The sequence below is a fragment of the Panthera pardus genome, unplaced genomic scaffold (genome assembly GCF_024362965.1).
Source record: "Panthera pardus isolate Hobbes unplaced genomic scaffold, ASM2436296v1 HiC_scaffold_22, whole genome shotgun sequence".
Lineage (NCBI taxonomy): Eukaryota > Metazoa > Chordata > Mammalia > Carnivora > Felidae > Panthera > Panthera pardus.
The window spans coordinates 53,414,421-53,433,985 of NW_026526788.1; the positions used below are offsets into that span (position 1 = coordinate 53,414,421).

The 19,565-nt window shown below is 40.1% G+C and overlaps 1 protein-coding gene across 8 annotated transcripts in view; it reads left to right on the forward strand.

Moving 5' to 3' along the window:
• PLCE1 (phospholipase C epsilon 1) overlaps window positions 1-19,565 on the forward strand; it is a 321,468-nt gene that overhangs the window by 13,077 nt on the left and 288,826 nt on the right. Inside the window, exon 1 of one of the 8 annotated variants that reach the window (XM_053909738.1) lies at window positions 17,233-17,254. The exons of the other annotated variants lie outside the window; for them this stretch is intronic. The gene's annotated coding sequence lies outside the window, so the exon portion shown is untranslated. Of the gene's footprint in view, window positions 1-17,232; window positions 17,255-19,565 lie in introns of those variants that run through there. 8 annotated transcript variants of the gene reach the window in all.

The window sequence follows — 19,565 nt, forward strand, 5'->3', positions numbered from 1 at the left end:
GGAAAGATGCTTCTTTGGCTGCTACTTGGTGTTTCCTTGAGCAAATCATTTTCACCCTCATTTCTTCCCTTTGGAAGACATTTTTTTTTTTTCAACTTGAAGGATTCTGGAAGCAAGGGCTGCTAAGCCTAAAGAACGTGGCACATTCCAAGGAACAGACGAGAAATGCACAAGAAGAGGTCACCTTGTGACTGGCTCTATTCAGTGTAGAGGCTCAGGGGAAAACTTGAGAGCATGCCCAGGATGCTGGTTGCTGTTGTATTGAGGAAGGCATTCCGGTCCTTCTGGAGTAACTAGTTTACATAAATGCTTGGCTATTGATTTACTGCTTTATTACACTTTTTTTTTTTTGGAATTGACTACTATTGATTGGTTCTGTAAAGAGGATTAACTGTATTCCTAATTTGAAACCAGTGATTTGTCATTAAAGAGCTTTCAGTTCAGTTAGGGAGACACAGGGCACAAATACTTGAAATTTTCAGTATCCTTACAAAGAAATGGTGGAGTCTCCGGCCATTTGTTCCATGACTTGAGTCCAGGAGAGGAAGCTCTGGGTTGGAGTGTTCTGGTACAAGGTGAGGGCTTAACTGAGGCATGGTGTGGCTTGATAGAAAGAAGGGAAAGGTGTTCCTGCTTGGGAAAAGGTGAAGCAGTCCTCAGAAGGTTTGTTCACAGGAGAGTGTTAGTCAGCCAGATGGGCAGGGGCTCCTTTGAGGCCTCTCTTTCCTTGTTTGCCTGCATAAATGCTGGGATTCCTTAGGTTAAATCCACTGTCATAAGTTGTGTTTCACCTTTGCATCAATGGTTCCAGATCTTTTTGTGCTCTTCTTGAGCTCCACACCTGCATATCCAGCTGCCTGTGTGACATCCTCCCAAAACTTGTGTCTCAAATTGAGCTCAGTCTTTTCCCAAACCTATTTCTCCCATGTTCCTTATTGCAGTGACTGACTTACCGATACCCTCAGCTCTCCAAGGCTACTCCTTCTGAGTCCATGGTCTCTTAGCACTGCAGGCTTCGCCTTCCCATTTCAATATCTGCCTTTCCCAATAGAGCATATGCTCCATAGGAGCAGCTATTACTGTCAGTGCTCCCTTCTCCTGTCTCCAGCCCCAGCATAGTACTGAGCCTGTGACAAATGTTGATTGAGTGCATGAACTGAATTACCTGTCCATTCTGCCTCCTAAAAATTTCTCTAGCTAGACAGACCTCAGTTTGAAATCCAGCTTTACTAGCTGGGTAATGTTGCTTGAGCTATTTTTTAAATTTTATTTTGAGATAATTTTTGATTTACATAGTAATCTATTTTCTTTAGTTTTTTTTTAATGTTTATTGAGTTTTGAGAGACAGAGAGCAAGCAGGGGTAGGGCAGAGAGAGAGGGAGACATAGAATCCGAAGCAGGCTCCAGGCTCCGAGCTGTCAACACAGAGCCTGACGTGGGGCTCGAACTCAAAAACTGTGAGATCATGACCTGAGCCGAAGTCAGACACCTAACTGACTGAGCCACCCAGGCACCCCAACATAGTAATCTATTTTTAATCTCACTTTGCATCAGTTTCTGAATCCATAAAATGAACATAATCATCGTACCTACCTCATAGATTTGTGGTGGGTTAAATGAAATAAAGCACGTGAAACATTAGTGTGTTTGACAGGTGCGTACTCTATACTGTTACAAAGTTAGGTTTGAAGCTAGAATGTTGAAGGCCTTCAAGGCAGGTTAAGAGGTGTGTATTTTATCTTTTAGAAGGTAAGGATCCATAGAAGTTCCCAACTGTGGTGGAAAAACCACGAGCTCTGGAATCAACAGACAAGGGTTCAGATCAAAATTCCAGCAACTAATAGCTGTGAGGCTTTTTGCAAATCACCTTGCAAATTCTCGACCTTAGTTTTAAAACCTCCAAAATTAGGACAATAATACCTTGTACCAGGGATTGTTGTATGACCTAGGCAGCCATGTGAGATGGTATATGAAAAAGCATCTAACACTAAGTTGTTGTTGTTGTTGTTGTTGTTGTTGTTGTTTTTAAGTTTCTTTCCTCTGGTGATCAAAGCTGTCAGGAGCAAGGAGACCATTTAGAAGGCTATTCCCCTAGTCCAGGTTATGGGTGAAAAAGGACCTGATCTGATGTGGTGTCAGTGGCAACAGAAGGGAGTTAACAGTTGGGAAGAATTTCTTTGAAAAATCACTAGAATGTAACAGTTAACTGGGTCGATATATGGATAAAGAGGGCTAGAGATGAATGGGAAACTTCCTTTCTTGGTTCCTGGGAAAAAGAAGATGACAGTTAATAGGAAGGAGGGAGTTAGGCAAAAGAATTGAATTAGGGAGAGGAGGAGGACAGGAGTCTGGTTTTGTACATGGGGTGTTGGCTGTACCCAACAGGAAGTTGGAAAGTCAGGACTGCAGCTTGTGGAGAGAGGCTGTGTCTGGAAAGAGGCGTTTGGGAGTCATCCACATAGAGGTGATAGTTGAAGTCGTGGGTGGGAGTGGATGGGATGGCCAAGGAGTGGCCTGTGCTATTCAGAATCATTAGCGTTGTTGGCTCTAACTGGAGATAAGCAGGATAAATAAACCCTTGCCCAAGTGGGAACTAGGTCTACTGACTTCCTCAGGCTCTTTAACTCATTCAAGCAAAGTTTTACAGGATGAAGAAAATCACATAAAATAATTTCAGATTTAAAAAATTATGTCTTTGATTTGTAGATTATACTTTATTTTAAATTATGCAAGTAATACATTATTGATTGGAAAGAATTGTAAACAATGTATAAACACAGTTAAAGTCCCCATTAACATTAACCCCTGACTTTCTTTTTTAGAAGTTATCACTGTTACAAGTTCAGTGGGTGTTCTTACAAACTTTCCTAATGTGTTTATATAGTCATACATACGCATACACATAAAGATATACCTTTGTTTTTGTGTGTGTGTGGTTTTGTTTTGTTTTATATAAGTGACCTCATAGAATATTTTGTTCTTTAATTTAATTTTTATTTTTTAAAGTGAAACAGTATGCTCTGAAACTCTTTCCAGGTACATTTATCTAAATTTGAGTCATAAAGGCAAACAAACAAAAATCTGTTTTCCTGGGTATGAATGTACTATGTTTTATTTAATCATTCCCTTATTGATGGAACATACCGTGTTCCCAACTTTTGCACCTGTCCATCCCACAGACATTTATTGTTTGTTCTGTGCACGAGACTGCCCAGTAGATACTAGGATATGGTGGTAAATAGTAAGCCAGGGCTTTGCAATCTGTTGGGGTTGATGAGAAGCACATCCCCCAGGGGTCAACTGTGAATATGCTATTAACTTTATGACAGGGAATTTGTCAGACTCAGCCACTTGCTGAGTGCCTTCTCAGTGCCTTGAGCAGGAGGAGCTGGAAGTAGAGGGGAGAAAGGGAAAAGGTGAGCCTGTGCTAATGAGATGGGGACTTGCACCTCTGTCCCCAGGTCCAAGCCAAAGGTGGAGTGATTGATTTCGGGGGCGGGGGATAGGTTGAATTTGAGAACGGTTTTCTTTTTATAAATATTATCAAAATGAATATGCAAAGTTTAGAATTCCCGCTTGGGAGCTTCTGAAAGTATATCCACCTGGTTCATCATTCCCTTTTCTGTTGAGTGCATGGGACTGAGGCAGCTCCAGTGTAAGGACAGCTGGAAAAAGGAAGGAAGAAGAACGCTTTTCTACACCTGCTGTATCCCAACCCAGCCATTCTCCTCCCTCTCCCTCTGCCTCTCCCTCTCCCTCTCCCTCTCCCTCTCCCTCTCCCTCTCCCTCTCCCTCTCCCTCTCCCTCTGCCTCTCCCTCTCCCTCTGCCTCTCCCTCTCCCTCTCCCTCTCCCTCTCCCTCTCCCTCTCCCTCTCCCTCTCCCTCTCCCTCTCCCTCTCCCTCTCCCTCTTTCTCTGGTTTACCTGCCTTTGATGCTCTGAATCGTACCACATCTAGTGAGAAAATTTGGAGCATAAGCATTTTATGCAGAAACACCAGGGCCATAATTTTCCTTCTCTTCATTTCTGCTGCCTTCACTCAGGACTCAGAGGAGGTTCCACTGAGAACCATACCGGTTCTTCTTTCTCCTCTTCCCTCTGTTCAGCACTGACTCAGCACCTGGGAGGCTCTGCCAGGGTGTCAGGAAGCTGCACTGTCCCAGGGCGAGACTGCCAAGAGCAGGGCTCCACAGGCGATCCTGAATCAATGACCTAGACAGACCTAGGCAGCTGTGTCCTCTAGCATGTGACACAAGTCTGGCTGGGAAATTTCTTGGGATCTCTCCAGTTCCTCAAGCCAAGCTCCTCCCAACTCAGGTTTTCTGCTTGCAACACAGTGAAGACTGGTTGATCTTTTTCATTCCACCTGTTTTTTACTCCTAGCCGAGCCAAACTGACCCTAGGGGCTGCTGGACCAATGAGTGTGCTCTTCTCCACACGGCTTTCATATATATGTCTGAAAAACAGCTCTGATCTGCTACCTGCGGGAAAGTGTACCTACCCACTTCTTTGGGTACGTCCCTCAGCCATCTTTTCCTCTCTGGCCACCACCTGTCTCCTAATACCCCGGCCACCCTGGCAGTGAATACCCAATGCTTTCACTACTTGGAGCTCCCTAAACACAACATGTGGTCTTCCCATTCTGTGCCTTACCTTGGGCTGCTCACTCTTTCCCACCCGCCTTTCCTCTGTACTTTAAATTCAGTTTAGGTCTCAATCATTCAAAAAAGCCTTCCCTGACACACACATACCTCCCCTCCAATGCTGATTCACCTTATCGACATTGATTTTTAAATATTTTTTAATGTTTATACAGTTTTGAGAGAGAGAGAGAGAGAGAGAGAGAGAGAGAGAGAGAGAGAGATAAAGCACAAGCTGGGGAGGGGCAGAGAGAGAGGGAGACACAGAATCTGAAGCAGGCTCCAGGCTCTGAGCTGTCAGCACAGAGCCTGATGCGGGGCTCGAACTCACAAACTGTGAGATCATGACCTGAATCAAAATCAGATGCTCAACCGACTGAGCCAGCCAGGTGCCCCAAACAAAACATTGATTTTTTAAATTTAGTACCTGTATTCCCCACCCCAGTATGACAGTCACAGTCACCTCTTTGTTCCTGGGGCTGTGCTCAGGACCTGGAATATACTGGGCACTCGGTTTATGCTTGTTGGACCCAAATAACCTGGGGCAGGGGGCATCTTTGTGGTTCTTCTAGGTTTGCCCACCTGACAGATCCCTGACGTCCTAGGTGACATCTTGTTCTTTGAGAAATAATGCCCCATTAGTGAGAAAACTCACAGAGAAGACTTGCCTTGTAATAAATAACTGTGTTGCATTCTGTTTGGATGGTTTGCAGGGTGGAGCATCATCACTTTTAGATTCCAGACAAGTCTCTGCTTATAGAGAGCACAGGAGTAAGGAGGAGCCACATTACTGTCAAGGTCACAGAGGAGGCTCCTTGAGGTGCTCAAGGCTTCACAAATTGCCCTGCTCCCATCCCCACTATAACCCCACCTAGCGTGTGGAGTCTTGCCTTTTACAAAGTACCCTGGCCATAGTGGATCTCTTTTGTCCTTCCCTATAAATTGTCTTGGGAGATAGAAGGAACTGATTATACACAATTTAACAAAAGAGGCTGATTATTTATTTATCCTATAAATATTTATTGAGTTCCTACTATGTCTCCAGCGAGGCCTTGGGAACATGGCAGTGGACAAAACCAGCACTTCCACAGCTCTCCAGAAGCTCTGATTGTCCTTTCAGGATGCCAGCCAGTAACTAGTGTGCAAATAAGTAATATGTATAATCTCCAGTGGTAGTAAATGCTCACAAGACAAAGAGCGGTGTAATATTACGGAAAGTGATGGGTGGGAGGGGTGAAGGGCTGCTTTAGAGCCTGCAAAGCCTTTCTGAGGTGATGCTATTTGAGCTGAAATTTGAAAAGTGAGAAGGAACAGACCAGGTGACATCTGAGGGAAGTGGGGTGACTTGCTGAAAATCCCAGGGTGGAGCTGGCTGAAACCGTGAAGCAGGCTCTTTCCCCAAGGTCCCTTGAGCACCCGTCTTCCCTCTCTACCATGTCCATGGACACCCATGGGTATGTCAGGGACATATACTTTCAGAAGCTCCCAAGGGGAGCTTCAGGGGATATACTTTCAGAAGCTCCCAAGCTGTGGGCAGGAAGGGGATGAGGCTTGCTAACATGTGCCGAGAACTCTCGCTGAGCATGGGCCCTGTCACCTGGCCTTGGAGTGTGCACAGCCAATCCAGAGCTGAGGACGGGTCACCATTTGAAGAAGAAGCCAAATTTCTTCACCATTTGTCTCTCAGTAGGTCCCTTTCACAAGGGATCCCTTAAGAGTAGGGGCATCTGGGTGGCTCAGTCAGTTAAGCATCCGACTTCGTCTTAGGTTGTGATCCTGTGGTCTGTGAGTTCGAGCCCCATGTTGGGCTCTGTGCTGATGCCTCAGAGCCTGGAACCTGCTTTGGATTCTGTGTCTCCCTCTCTCTCTGCCCCTCCCCTGGTCATACTCTGTCTCTCTCTCTCTCAAAAATGAATAAACATTAAAAAAAAAAAAAGTAAATCTCACCTCTTTGCAGTTCAGCAGGAAGGAGTATCACAAACTTCTCTGCAAGGCAGCTAAGAGGTTAGCATTCTGCCCTGTTTTTTTTTTTCCTTTTTTGTGATAAAGTATACATAACACAACATTGGCCATTTTAGCCATTTTTAAGTGTTCATTTCAGTGGCATCAAGTACAGTCCCATTGTTGTGTAGCCATCAATACCATCCATCACCAGAACTATTTCATCATCCCAAACTGACAGTCTGTACCAGTTCAGCACTAACTCCCAGCCATCCTGTTTTAAAGCCCTCATGGGGCGCTGGGTGGCTCAATCAGTTACGTGTCCAGCTCTTGGTTTCGGCTCAGGTCATGGTCTCGCAGTTTGTGAGTTTGAACCCCACATCAGGGTCTGTACTGACAGCATGGAGCCTGCTTGTGATTCTCTCTCCCTCCCTCTCTGCCCCTCCCCTGCTCGTGCTCTCTCTCTCTCTCAAAATAAATAACCTTTAAAAAAAACTAATAATAAAGCCCTGATAGATCATGGGTAATGAAGAAATGAATGCCATTTTACAAAAGCCTTTTCCCCCACCCCCGATTAGTTTAGCCTCCTTGTGTTTCATGCAGTATCATCAGTGTAGTCTGAAGACAGTTGGCACCAGAGTCACCTGGTCGGTGGGGGGAAGAAGGGAAGTGCCTATTGAAATTTAGATCTCTCCTCGCCTTCCTGAATCAGAACATCTTGGGCTAGCACCCAGGCGCGTGTATTTGTACCAAGTCCTCACATGATGTAAATGTGAGAATCACTGGTTTCAGTCTCATGGGAAGAGCACGTGAGGAAGAATATTAGCTAGGGCATAAAAGGCTTGCTATGGGGAAGTAACTACCTGCATTTGAATGTCTGCTTCCCCAGTGGCTGGCTGGATTATTCTGGGCAAGTTGCTTAATCTCTAAACCTGTTTTTCTTTTTCTTTTTTTTAATCTCCAAATTGGAAATTGTGGGCTTAGTATGTGCCTCACCAGAGTTACTGTGACGATTGAATAAGACAGGAGGTGCTCAGATCTTGATGTGGCCTAGAGGTGATGAGGTGACCCAAGAGACTGACTTACATGGGGTAGTTCTGTTTTCTTGAGGAGTTATGGGTAAAGTGGATCAAAGTTTGCTACTCCAAGTGTTTTGTCTCTGCTGTCATCCCACTGCAGGAAGGCAACCAATGTCATTAGTCAGGATAGGAAATATATAGAATGCTTGCAACAACTGAGAGTGTAGAATATTTTCCTTGAAAAATCTTTTCAGAGACAGATTCATGTGGAGAAAGTCCTGAGAGGAATGGTTAGGTGATTGGCAGTAATGCATGTGGTGCTTAGTTGTGGGAAATAATTAAGAAAATGAAGCTCTGGCACCCGTCCCAGATACTTATCACCACGCCACTCTGGAACAAGGGCAATTAAGGTTGTCTCAAGAATGTTCTGGATGGTAGGTGCAGCAGTGGTTTGAGAGTGATCAAAGAAGCTTCCTGAATAGAATGTGGCTGTGGAGAAAGGAAGGTAGAGGGGGCTCAGGAGTGATGAACAGGACACAAAAGTGGGGGTGAATAGGCAGGTTCGGGGAGCAGCAGAGCAGACCCCCCTGGCTGAGGTGAGTGTCAAATTGGTGGGTTGGAGAGTCTGGTTTTGATTAGATCACCCTCAAACTTGGCTCTGTTCCTCCTAGTTTAATATTATAAACAACACCTGAACCTAGCATATATCTCTTTGATAAATTTCAATTAGAGTCAGTAGTTTTATGGAACATTTATACTTAGTGCCTAGCATAGGATTTGGCACATAGTTAGGTGTTTAAAAAACTTCTTTTGAATAAGTGCACGAATGAATCATACTCTTTTGGTTGACCAGCCATTTCAAGAAAGATCGAGTGGAAGTTATTGTATTCCACGGATGGGGCAGTATTATAAATATATTAAACAGGCGAGATTAGGCAGGGGAGCAGATTATATAATTTTCCCTGATCTCCTCCTTTTTAAAATAATGTTTAGAACATTAGGAAAGGGAATGTTGATGTTTATATAGATTTCATTATGTTCAAAAGTTATTCCTTTAGATAATACACAACCGAAGCAGGATAAAAATGGAGTATACAATATAATTTCAGTTTTAAATTTCAGTTTAAAAGATGTATGTTCATGGAAAACTGGAAGGAAGTTATAAGAAAATTAGGACTTACCTAATGATCTTACCTTATCTTTTCTACTTTATGCTTATCAGACTTTTTTCAAATTTTCTACGGTAAATCTGTATTGCTTTATAATCAGAAAAATATAACATGTGCTATTTGTTAAACAGTATGGAACATGGTACAACACTCTTGCCAAAACTTGCTTTTTTTTTATTTTAGCCCTGGAACTTATAAAAATCATAACTAGTATTTGGAATAATGATATAATGGTAACAAAATGAACTGCACCTTACCAACTGTCATGTGACATCATTGATTTCCTGAGGAGCCCACACCACCCACATCCTGAGATTGGCCAACTCATGGCTCCTTGCTTCCTCCTGCATATCCTCACCCTCCCTAGATACTCACTACCCTCCATCACTTGTTAGAGGCTCAAGAATGTCCTGAAAGCTGGTAATACAGGTCTGAGCAACCCTGCTTGTTTCAGATTGTGGATTCGGAAGCAGCTCTGTACTTTGGGTGACACTGCCCTGAAAAATAGCAAGAATGTCAAGGTACTGACTTACAGGCTAAAAAAATGTAAACAACAACAACAAAAACAAAATACAAAAAGCTTATTTGCCTCATTTTTTTTCAATTAGGTAAAAAGTATGAATAATATTTCTTCTCCCATTTGGATGATGACTTCGTGAGAAATCAGAGGCACAACTAAAATGGACATTGAGTTTTAATGAGGTGTTCCATTTGCATTTTTAACTCTACTGAAAACAATCCAGTAGAATCATATCAGCTGTTTGTCAGCTGTTGGCTTGGGCTTCCACCCAGAATTTGATGTCACTGGTGGACATCCATAAGGAACAAGAGTAATTTTTAAGCTTGTTGACCAGAAGACCTCTGAAGACCTTTGTTGGTGCTGGTGTTAAATATAATGTAAATATAAAAAAGCAAATGGCTAGAAATGGTTATCTTATGCATTAAGTATGTGGGTTTAAAATGCTTTCCATCTGTTAGGGCTTTATAGGCGAATCTCTATGAAACTGGAGAGTTATTTAGTCTGGAAAATGTTTTACTCCGTGAGATGATGAAATGTAGGCTAGATATCAGATGTGGGGGACCCAGGTAGGAAGGAGATCAAGAAACACAGGCATGAAGAAAAGAGTTTGCAGGAGCTGAATCATATCCTATATTGATTAAATCAGGATCATTTTACTGAGAGACTGTAATGTGAGAATGTGTTAGGGTAGTAGAGCTGTTCTGTTATGTTTATCTCATCCAGAGTAAGTTACATTTCATCACATGTATTTTTAATTCTTTGGAAATACAATTACATTAATTGAGGAATGACTTATAGAATACCAGTTTGAAAAAAAAAAATTAGTGAATGGGTGTGTTGATATTGCAAACTATCAATTAATTAAAAATTGCTTGTTACATGAGTTATATGTACCCCAAATGAATGGTGGCAATTGGCTGTTTGGGGAAGCCTGTTATATTTTTAATGCATAGGATAGGTAATACAAGGGCTTTAAGGAAGTGGCTCTGGGTTCTTCCCACTTTTCTCTTCCCCTTCATTGCAAGGCTTCCACAATGAGTGCCTTGACCTGATGGGAGAACTTTCTAGCACCTATCCAGGATGGTTCTGCTGCTTCTGCTGCCGTTGTGCTTAGTGAGGGCAGAGTAGCCTCTGGCATATACTCTGACATGCCAGTCAGCCTACAGTCTTCCATCCCATCTCCAAGACATGGCCAAAATTCCCTCTTTCCTCCATTTTCTCCCTGGCCTTACTTCCTAGGGCAGAGTCCTCTTTTAAAGACTATGACATTCTCTGGGAAGTCTTTGCTGATAAGACTTGAGTTCATGCTGATTTCTGCCATTTGTATCGTCATTTTTTTTATCAGTTGCTTAATTAATACACACATTATTGAATGATTCTGTCACTTTTTAACTGCCTGGACTATTCAGTGTTTTATGTTATTAGCTCATATCATAAGTTTTTTCTTTATGGCTCCATAATAGCAAATGATTTTCTTGTAGGCAGGGATTGTGTCTTTCTCTTCTTGTGAAGTCATGTAGTCCCTTGCACTCATGCTAGCACCCAGTACACTTGTAGAGACAAACTTAAAGAATAATTTAACTGCTTGCACTGGATGAGATTTTTTTAAAAAAATCATCACCTACTAACATACAAATAATGTTCTGGACAAAGCAATATGTGAGCAAATATTTATTGAGCCTTTGTTATTATAGTCCTGGGGGGTGATTTAAAAGAAATAAACATGGTTTTACATCAGGAAGGAATATGTGATGACTCTGGAACAGTTTTTATAATGATGAGAATAAAGGGTACTATTTTTTGAGGAATTAGTACTTTATAGTATTATTGTGAAGGTTACATGAGAAACTATTAGCCTCTCCCCATTTTACAGATATAAAAATTAAGCCTTAGCAAGGTTAACTGGAGATGGGATCCAAACTCAGATTGAATGATTCCACTGCCGTAGTGCTATGTCAGCACCATATTGTACAATTGAACAGGTTGTTCAGTGCTGAGAGCTGGCTGAGAGCACAGGTGGGATTGAAATGCAGCCTGCAGTCTACTGGAAATGCTGATAGGGGTAAAGTATACAGTTGGAGGAGTATACACCACCCCTTTGTGCCATTTTATAGTCTTATCTGTGCTATACTATACAGTTCACAAGCCACATACAACCATTGAGCACTCAGAATGTGGCTAGTGCAGCTTAGGGGCTGAATTTTTAATATACTTAATTTAAGTTAAATTTTTACTTAAATGGCCACATGTGGCTAGTAGCTACTATATTAGCACAGGTGTAAAACTTCATATAAATGGAATCATTCAGTGTCTGGCTTCTTTCACACAGCCTAATGTTTTTAAGCTTCCTCCATATATGTTGTATAATCAGAATATCATTCCTTTTATTCCTGAGCAGTATTCTAGTGTATGAATATACCACAGGTGGTTTATTTATCTGTTGATAGACTTTTGGGTTGCTTCCAGGTTGGGCTGTTATGAATAAAGCTGCTAAAGCCATTTGCATATAAGTCTATTTGTGGATATATGCTTTTATTTTATTTCTGCCAGTGGAATTTTGTCATCTGGTAAATGTATATTTAACTTTATAAGAAACTGCCAAACTGTTTTCAAAAGTGGCTATACCATTTTACATTCCCACCACAATATTCCATTTTCTCCACGTTCACACCAACTTTGGTATGGCTAGTCATTTTAATGTTAGCTATTCTAGTGGGGATGAATTCTATCTCATTGTGATTTTAATTGGTATTTCCCTGATGACTAATGACATTGAACATCTTTTCATGTCCTTTTATGTCATTTGTATTCTTTGGTAAAGTGCTTATTCAAACTTTAGCCCACTTTAAAAAATAGTGTTGTTTGTCTTCTCATTATCAAGTTGTAGAAGTTTTTTTATGTATTCTGGGTGCAGATTCTTTATTAGATATTTACCTTACAGATATTTTCTACCATACAGTAATGGATTATCTTTGGAAGAGCAGGTATTTTTAATTGTGTTGCAATTTATCCATTTGTTTTTCTTTTGTGTTCAGCCTAAGAAATTTCTGCTTACTCCAGTGGTTCTAAAGATTTTCTCCTATATTTCCTATTGGAACTTTTGTAATTTTGGCTTTTACATGTAGGATCCATTTTGTGATGCATTTTGAGTTAACTTTTGTGTGTGGTGTGAGGAAAGGATTGAGCTTCATATTTTTTTCATATAGAAATTTTGTTGATCTGTCACAATTTCCTTATATTCTATATATATATATATATACACACACACACATATATAAATATATACACACATATGTATGTGTATATATATGAAGTATTCATGTATTTATGAAGTATTTGTTCAAATCTCTTGTCCATTTAAAAGCAATTGTGTTGTTAACTGCTTATTGAGTTATAAGAGTTTTATGTATTTTATGGATATAGGCACTTTTGCAGATGCATGTTTTGTGAATATTTTCTCCCAATCTGTGCTTTGTCTTTTTTTTTCTTTTTTCTTGCTTTTAGAGAAGAACTTTTAAAATTTGACTAAGTCCATTTTGTCTTTTTTTTTTCCCTTTGTGTCCTAAGAATTTTTTCTGTATCCCAAGGTCACGAAGATTTTACCTGTTTTCTTCTAGATGTTTTATAGTTTTCAATTTTATTTTAGCTTTATAGTCCATTTTGAGTTAATTATTGTGTATGGTGTGATATAGGGGCTGGTGTTCATTTTTTTTTCTTTTTTTTAATTTTATTTTAGAGAGAACGCATGAGTGGGGGAGAGGAGCAAGGGGCAGAGCAAAAGAGAGAATCTCATGGAGCATGGAGCCTGACATGGGGCTCTATCCCACAACCCTGGGATTATAACCTGAACTGAAATCAAGAGTTGGACGTTCAACTGACTCAGTTTGATAAAGGGCATTTAAAATACACAGCTAATATCACATTAAATAGTGGCGTATTTAATACTCTCCCTCTGAGACTGAGAACAAGGCAAGGATGTATGGTCTCCATAGTTCTGTTAGTATCATAATTGGAGATCCTAGCTTGTGCAGTAAGGCAAGAATAAAAAGTATGCATTTTGGAAAGAAGTAAATAAACCTTTCTTTATATGAAGATGACATGGATGTCCATATAGAAAATCCCGAGTCATCTACAAAATATCTGTGAAAGTAATAATTGCATTTAGCAAGGGTATAAGTTACATTGTCTAGACACGATATTCAATTGTATTTCTGCATACTAGCTGCGTACAACTGGAAAATGTAAAATAATTCCATTTCTAATAACAACACTAACATAGGAACAAATTTAACAAAAGGTGTGCACGACCTCTGTATAGATAAATACAAAATATTGCTAAGATAAATTAAAGAAGATATGTATGGGGCTTCCAGGCTAGTGAACATGTGGAGATTTGGGGAGGGTAGTGTGCTTGGAGACGGCATGGAAGCTACTTACCATTTTCTCATACCTTGCCCTGTGCTTCTCTTCCATCTGGCTGTTCCTGAGTTGCATGTTTATAATAAACAGTAATCTGTGTCTCAGCCTCTCAGCCATGACTTTCAAAAGAGCAAATTCATCGTGGAAAAAGTGGCATCACATGTCAGACTCTCTTCTCTGGGCTTCCCTGGTCTAACTGCCTTGGTAACTCTTTGGCACCTTCATGGAAGGTTCCAGATGAACCAAAAATTGTTGAGGAACCACGAGATAATCCTTTGTTTCAATAACTTATTAAGAGTTCATATTCAGACAACAATACTATGCATGATTTGATTTTCCTGTGTAGGCTCCGCAGGGCTGTGTGGTTGACTCTGCCCCCACCCCTACACAACATAGCCAATTTACTCCCCCGCTATCCTCTGCCTCCTGTGAGCACACCCAATTCAGCTGAGCGACATTTCAGCACACACACAGTAAAAACAGACTGCCCATGTAGCAGCTCTTTCATCCATGACAGGCAGAAAATAGTCGAGAAGGGCTTCCTGTCTCCTCAGGATCTACAGAGTTTTTTTAAGTTTGCGTTTACATAAATATCACTCGTAACTGAGACAGCTGCTAGGCCCAGCTATCACACAACATGTTGTATTAGTAAAAGTAATAAACATGTAGGAGCTATTTTACCTAAACATAGTTTAAAGCCAATTTAGGGCTGCTGGGGTGGCTCAGTCGATTAAGTGTCCGACTCTTGGTTTTGGCTCAGGTCATGATCTCAGTTTTTGAGTTTGAGCCCTACATTGGGCTCTACACTGACGGTGGGTAGCTTGCTTGGGATTCTCTCTCTCTCCTTCTCTGCCCCTCCCCTGCTTGTGCTCTCTGTCTGTCTCTCTCTCTCAAAATAAATTAAAAAAAAAAAACTTAAAAAAAAAAGCCAATTTAATTCCAGAGCACATCTTGTTCTCAGCATTTTGTTTTTATTTATTTATTTTTTTTTAAATTTTTTTTAACGTTTATTTATTTTTGAGACAGAGAGAGACAGAGCATGAACGGGGGAGGAGCAGAGAGAGAGGGAGACACAGAATCGGAAGCAGGCTCCAGGCTCTGGGCCATCAGCCCAGAGCCCGACGCGGGGCTCGAACTCACGGACCGTGAGATCGTGACCTGAGCTGAAGTCGGACACTCAACCGACTGAGCCACCCAGGAGCCCCAGCATTTTGTTTTTAAAATACTATTAGATGTCCATGACAGTTCTAATATAAAGGCATTTCAAAGTAAATATTAGCTCTGAGGATATCATATATTTGTTTTATGCAAAGCTTTTAAATAATAATAAAATAGTTAGCAAATGGCCAAAAAGATATATGTATATATACATAGATGTGTGTGTGTGCATATACATACATATATTCTCCGTATATATGGAGAGAAAGAGAAAGAGCTATAGTGCTAACTAGCTGTATCATGTTTATGGATTAGAAACCTCAATATTATTAAAATGTTATTTCTATATAATTGATATATTAATTTACATTACCACTCCCAGGCAAAGGAATTTTTTTTGTTTTTTTAAGAAATTGAGGATGTTCTTAAGGATTAGGATAAAGTGTGGCTTTACTACACTGGGTAAAATGGAACTCTGTTTTTTCTCAAGTAAAAAGAGTGATATGATGAAAATGCTGTTTGGGGAGGATTTTTCTGAAGGTAATATGGGATGGATTGAAACAGGAAAAGGTTAGAATTTAGAAGACTGAAAGCCCTTAAGGAATCCAGGTCCTAATGGACAAATATTGGGCTCAAAGAGCCATGGAAAAGAAGGAAAGAATCAAATGTCTGTTGAGACCAACTGTATACCTTGATACCGTGTCAGGAATGTGGGATGCAGGGTATCTCCAAAACTCCTTAAGTTTAAAGATGCAAGGTCTCTGTTCTTCACAAGCTTTCAATTCATGCAGTGGTCCTATATAGTTAATAGCTACAGTATAGTGTTTCATGACATGTTTGTACTGGTGAAATGTAGGGAGAACTGTGGGAAACAGATAAGAGCAATTAATGCTGACAGTGGGTATCAGGGAGGGTTACAGAGGGGAAATGCCACTGGAGTTGGGTGAAGGAGTCTTAGCAGAGTTAGAAAACAGTGGGAAGGGAAATGCACAGAGGCATTAATGCTAGGCTGGTTCAGTACATGGCAAAAAGACCAGTATGACAGGATATTTTCTCCTAGGTATTGGTCAGAGATGAAGCTGAAAAAAATAGACTGGGACTAAATCATGGAGGGTCTAATGCAACCTTCTGACTCTCACTTTTTCTCTTTTCTCATCTCTTATCAAAAACATACATCTCTGTGTGCATGTGCATGTGTGCACATACATACAACTCCAGAATTTCTTTACATATTTGTACCGTAGCAAAGGAGAGGGAGTGCTGTGAATGTCACAACACCACAATCCTATCTGCCTCCACTCTTGGCTTAAAATTCTACTAATGTCTTTGATTCCATATTTCTAGGAGAGCAATAGGGAGAGAGGGGTGATTTGCAGACTAATCAGAGACTGTGTTTCCAGTGAGGATTTCCTTTCTTTGGGAGTTTTACAGTTGAGAATTAACCTGTTATGAACAAACTTTTTTTGTGATCCTCTATTTTTCTATATTGGCAACCTCGTCAATGTATTAGTTAAAAAATATTTGTACAACCTTCTCACCTAACTATCAGTTAACTCCTGATATTTAATATGCACAGAGTATAAAGATTAGGGTTATCTCTGGGTTTTCTGGGTCACAAGTCTAGCATCCCAGACTCTGAAACTTTTCCAATAAAGGGAGTGGAAATTACAAAGGGTTAAGTCTTTAAGGTCTTGGAAGAGGACCCAGATTAGTACACCAGTGCCTTTGTGGAATGTTTTAAAAGCTTTGTTTCTTTGTAAGTTTTGGAGTTTCCATCATAATAGTTCAGAGAAAGGAGGCCAGGAGGGAGTGGAGCAGCAGACATTCAGTGGAGAAGAAAGAGTGAAGACTGACTCATCATGTAGGGCTTGGGTGTGGGTGTGCCTGTAGTAGGGAGAAAGGGAGGAAGGGTTGTGTAGGCAAAATATTTTCTTTAATCTCACTGCAGAATGGGCTTTGGGGAAGAGAATGCATAAGTAGATAACTGTGGCACAGTTATTTATCTGTCATACACATGATACTGAAAGGAACTCTATAAAATCCTTTAGGTTTAAAGATGAAATAGAGACTATTGCATTCTGTTATCAGCTTTGACAGTTGCCCTAGTGTTTCTTTCCATGCTGGTGAAATTACTGAGCAACTTTCCCTTTCTTTGATTGGAGTCAATGTTCTCCTAAGAACTTCAGATGAGTCTATAGTTATGCATTGTATTTTCCTACTTCTTTATCTTTCTTCATGCTGTTCCTTTTACCCAAGGTATTTTTCTTGGTTATGGATACAGCTAATTCCTACCTCTTTGCGAAGTTCCAGGTTAAATCTTCCTCCATCAGAGCTTTCCTGATCTCCTGTTCCATAACCACCTTGCCTTCTTAACTCTGGAAGATAACAGGTACTTAATAAATAACCGACAGTTGTCTGATAGTTTTTGTTGTTGTTAAACCCCACATCCTTCTGACATTGACAATCGTAAAAACCAATGTGTTTGCATTTAATATTTTTCTCATTTAATTGTTCTTTATGATACAGTCATCTGGCCTTAAATATTAAATAAATCTAACAACCTAATAAATAAATTAGCGACATACTGTGAATTAGTGAATATAACTTCCCCTCCAATGCAGGAATTCACTATATAGCTTCCTTGTTATATCACATCTCTGTACTTTTAGATAAGCCATTCAAATATTCTGAGCATCATCCATAAAATGGGGTGATAATAGTATTCACACCTATTAGTTAGGGAAAAGTTTTGATGTGAATGACAGAAAACCTAAAATAATGGTGGCTTAAACAATATAGAATTTTATTTTTCTTTCCCCCAAATCCAAGACTTCTGTCTTGTTTCTTTACTATGAAAGGTGTCCATTCTTGTGTTTACCTCATGGTCTAATATAGCTACTTCAGCTCCAGTCATCATGCCTTCCTTCCAGCCAGCAGAAAGTAGAAAGGGGGAGGAGAAAGGCACACCCTTTCTGTTCAAAAAATCGTCCCAGAAATAACAAACCTCTTCTGCTTATATCTAATTAGTAATGACAGTGATATGGCTATATCTAGCTATAAGGGAGGCCATTAAAGGGATGACCATATGCTTGGCCAAAATTCAGAAGTTCTATTATTGAGAAAAAGTGAGAACAGATTTTGAGGGACAATTAGTAGTTTCTGCCACCCTACCGATAATGCTATTATAAAGATTAAGGGATATTATGTACACTGTGCTTAGAACATGCCTGTTACATGATACATGATCAATAAGTATTTGTCATTATTTTTTAAATTAAACATTATAGACAGTATTCATTCATTCTAATATTTGTTCAACACCTATTGAACACCTGCTATGCTGAACACTATGCCTCTCTATTTAAATCTTTATATCAACGGTGAGAAGACTACTATCCAGAATAGCTTCTCCCTTGTTAAATAGCTCTACAAGTTAGAGTTCTTTATCAAGCTAAGCCAGAGCATGCCTCCCCGATAATTCATTTGTTTTGGCCATGATCCTGCCTTTTGAAACAATATGTAACAAGAATATTTCCTCACCTTAGTTCTTTAATTACATGAAGATGGGTATACCTCCCACTCAGTTTTCTGGCTCTAACCAGGCATTTTATTAACTTATTTATCTAGCAAACAGTTTGTCAAACTTTTTCTATAAAGGGTTAGATGGTGAATATTTCTAGCTTTGCAAGCCACATAGTTTCTGTCATAGTTTATCACCTCTATCATTGTAATGCAAAAGCAGCCATAGACATTACATAAATGAATGGCCATGTCTGTGTTCCAATAAAATTTTATTTACCAAAATGGATAGCAGGTCAGATTTGGACCTTGGTATGTAGTTTGCCAGCCCCTAATTTAGCCCATGGAAATTTATCAGCAAGGTTATTTGTGACTGATATTTCCCTACCCTGAAGCTATAAATTTACTCTGTGTCACTCCTGATTCTTCTTAAACCTTTCATTTCTTTATCTTGTGTTACCACTTTGGCTAAGATTTCCAGCACCACCTACATAGCCCTATCATTGCATGGCCAGTCATTCCCTAGACATATTATCCATTCCAATTCATCTCTAGCTTAGAAATGCTACCTTGACAAGTTCTTTCTTGTTCTACCATATTCTTAGCCCACGCATCCTTTGATCTCTCCCAGGCTGGTCCTTCTCTAGTCTTCCCTACAAACCACATTAAGAAAAGAAGAATCTTTTTCTCCATCTTTTTCTTCTTCCAAAACTGTTAGACTGTGATCTTCTTTCAAGTGCTTCAGGTTTTCTTTAGCCAACTTTAACCTATTCCATCTTCCCTCACAGACAACCTAGAGCTTCCCAAGAGGAGGGAGGTAGAAAATTAACATTTATTGATGGACATATAAAATACATGTGATTTATGCTAATGTTAAAGAAGTGGAACATATAATTCGAGATTGATCATATAGCTGGCTTGTGGTCATGCAGCTGGGATTCAGGGGGTCAGCCCCAGTTATCGAATTGAAATTTAAGTTTAAGTGAACCTGGTGAGTGGAATGGGTATTATATCTGGCAAAAGTAAATTCAACACCACGTCACCAACAGAGCTGCTTAACTTCACAAGGCATAGAATGACAAGCATTTGTCCTTAACTTTTGATTTCCAAAGCATTTTCTTCACAATCTGATCAAATAGGTAATTTTATTTCTGTCTTACAGGACAATGAGACCAAACCCA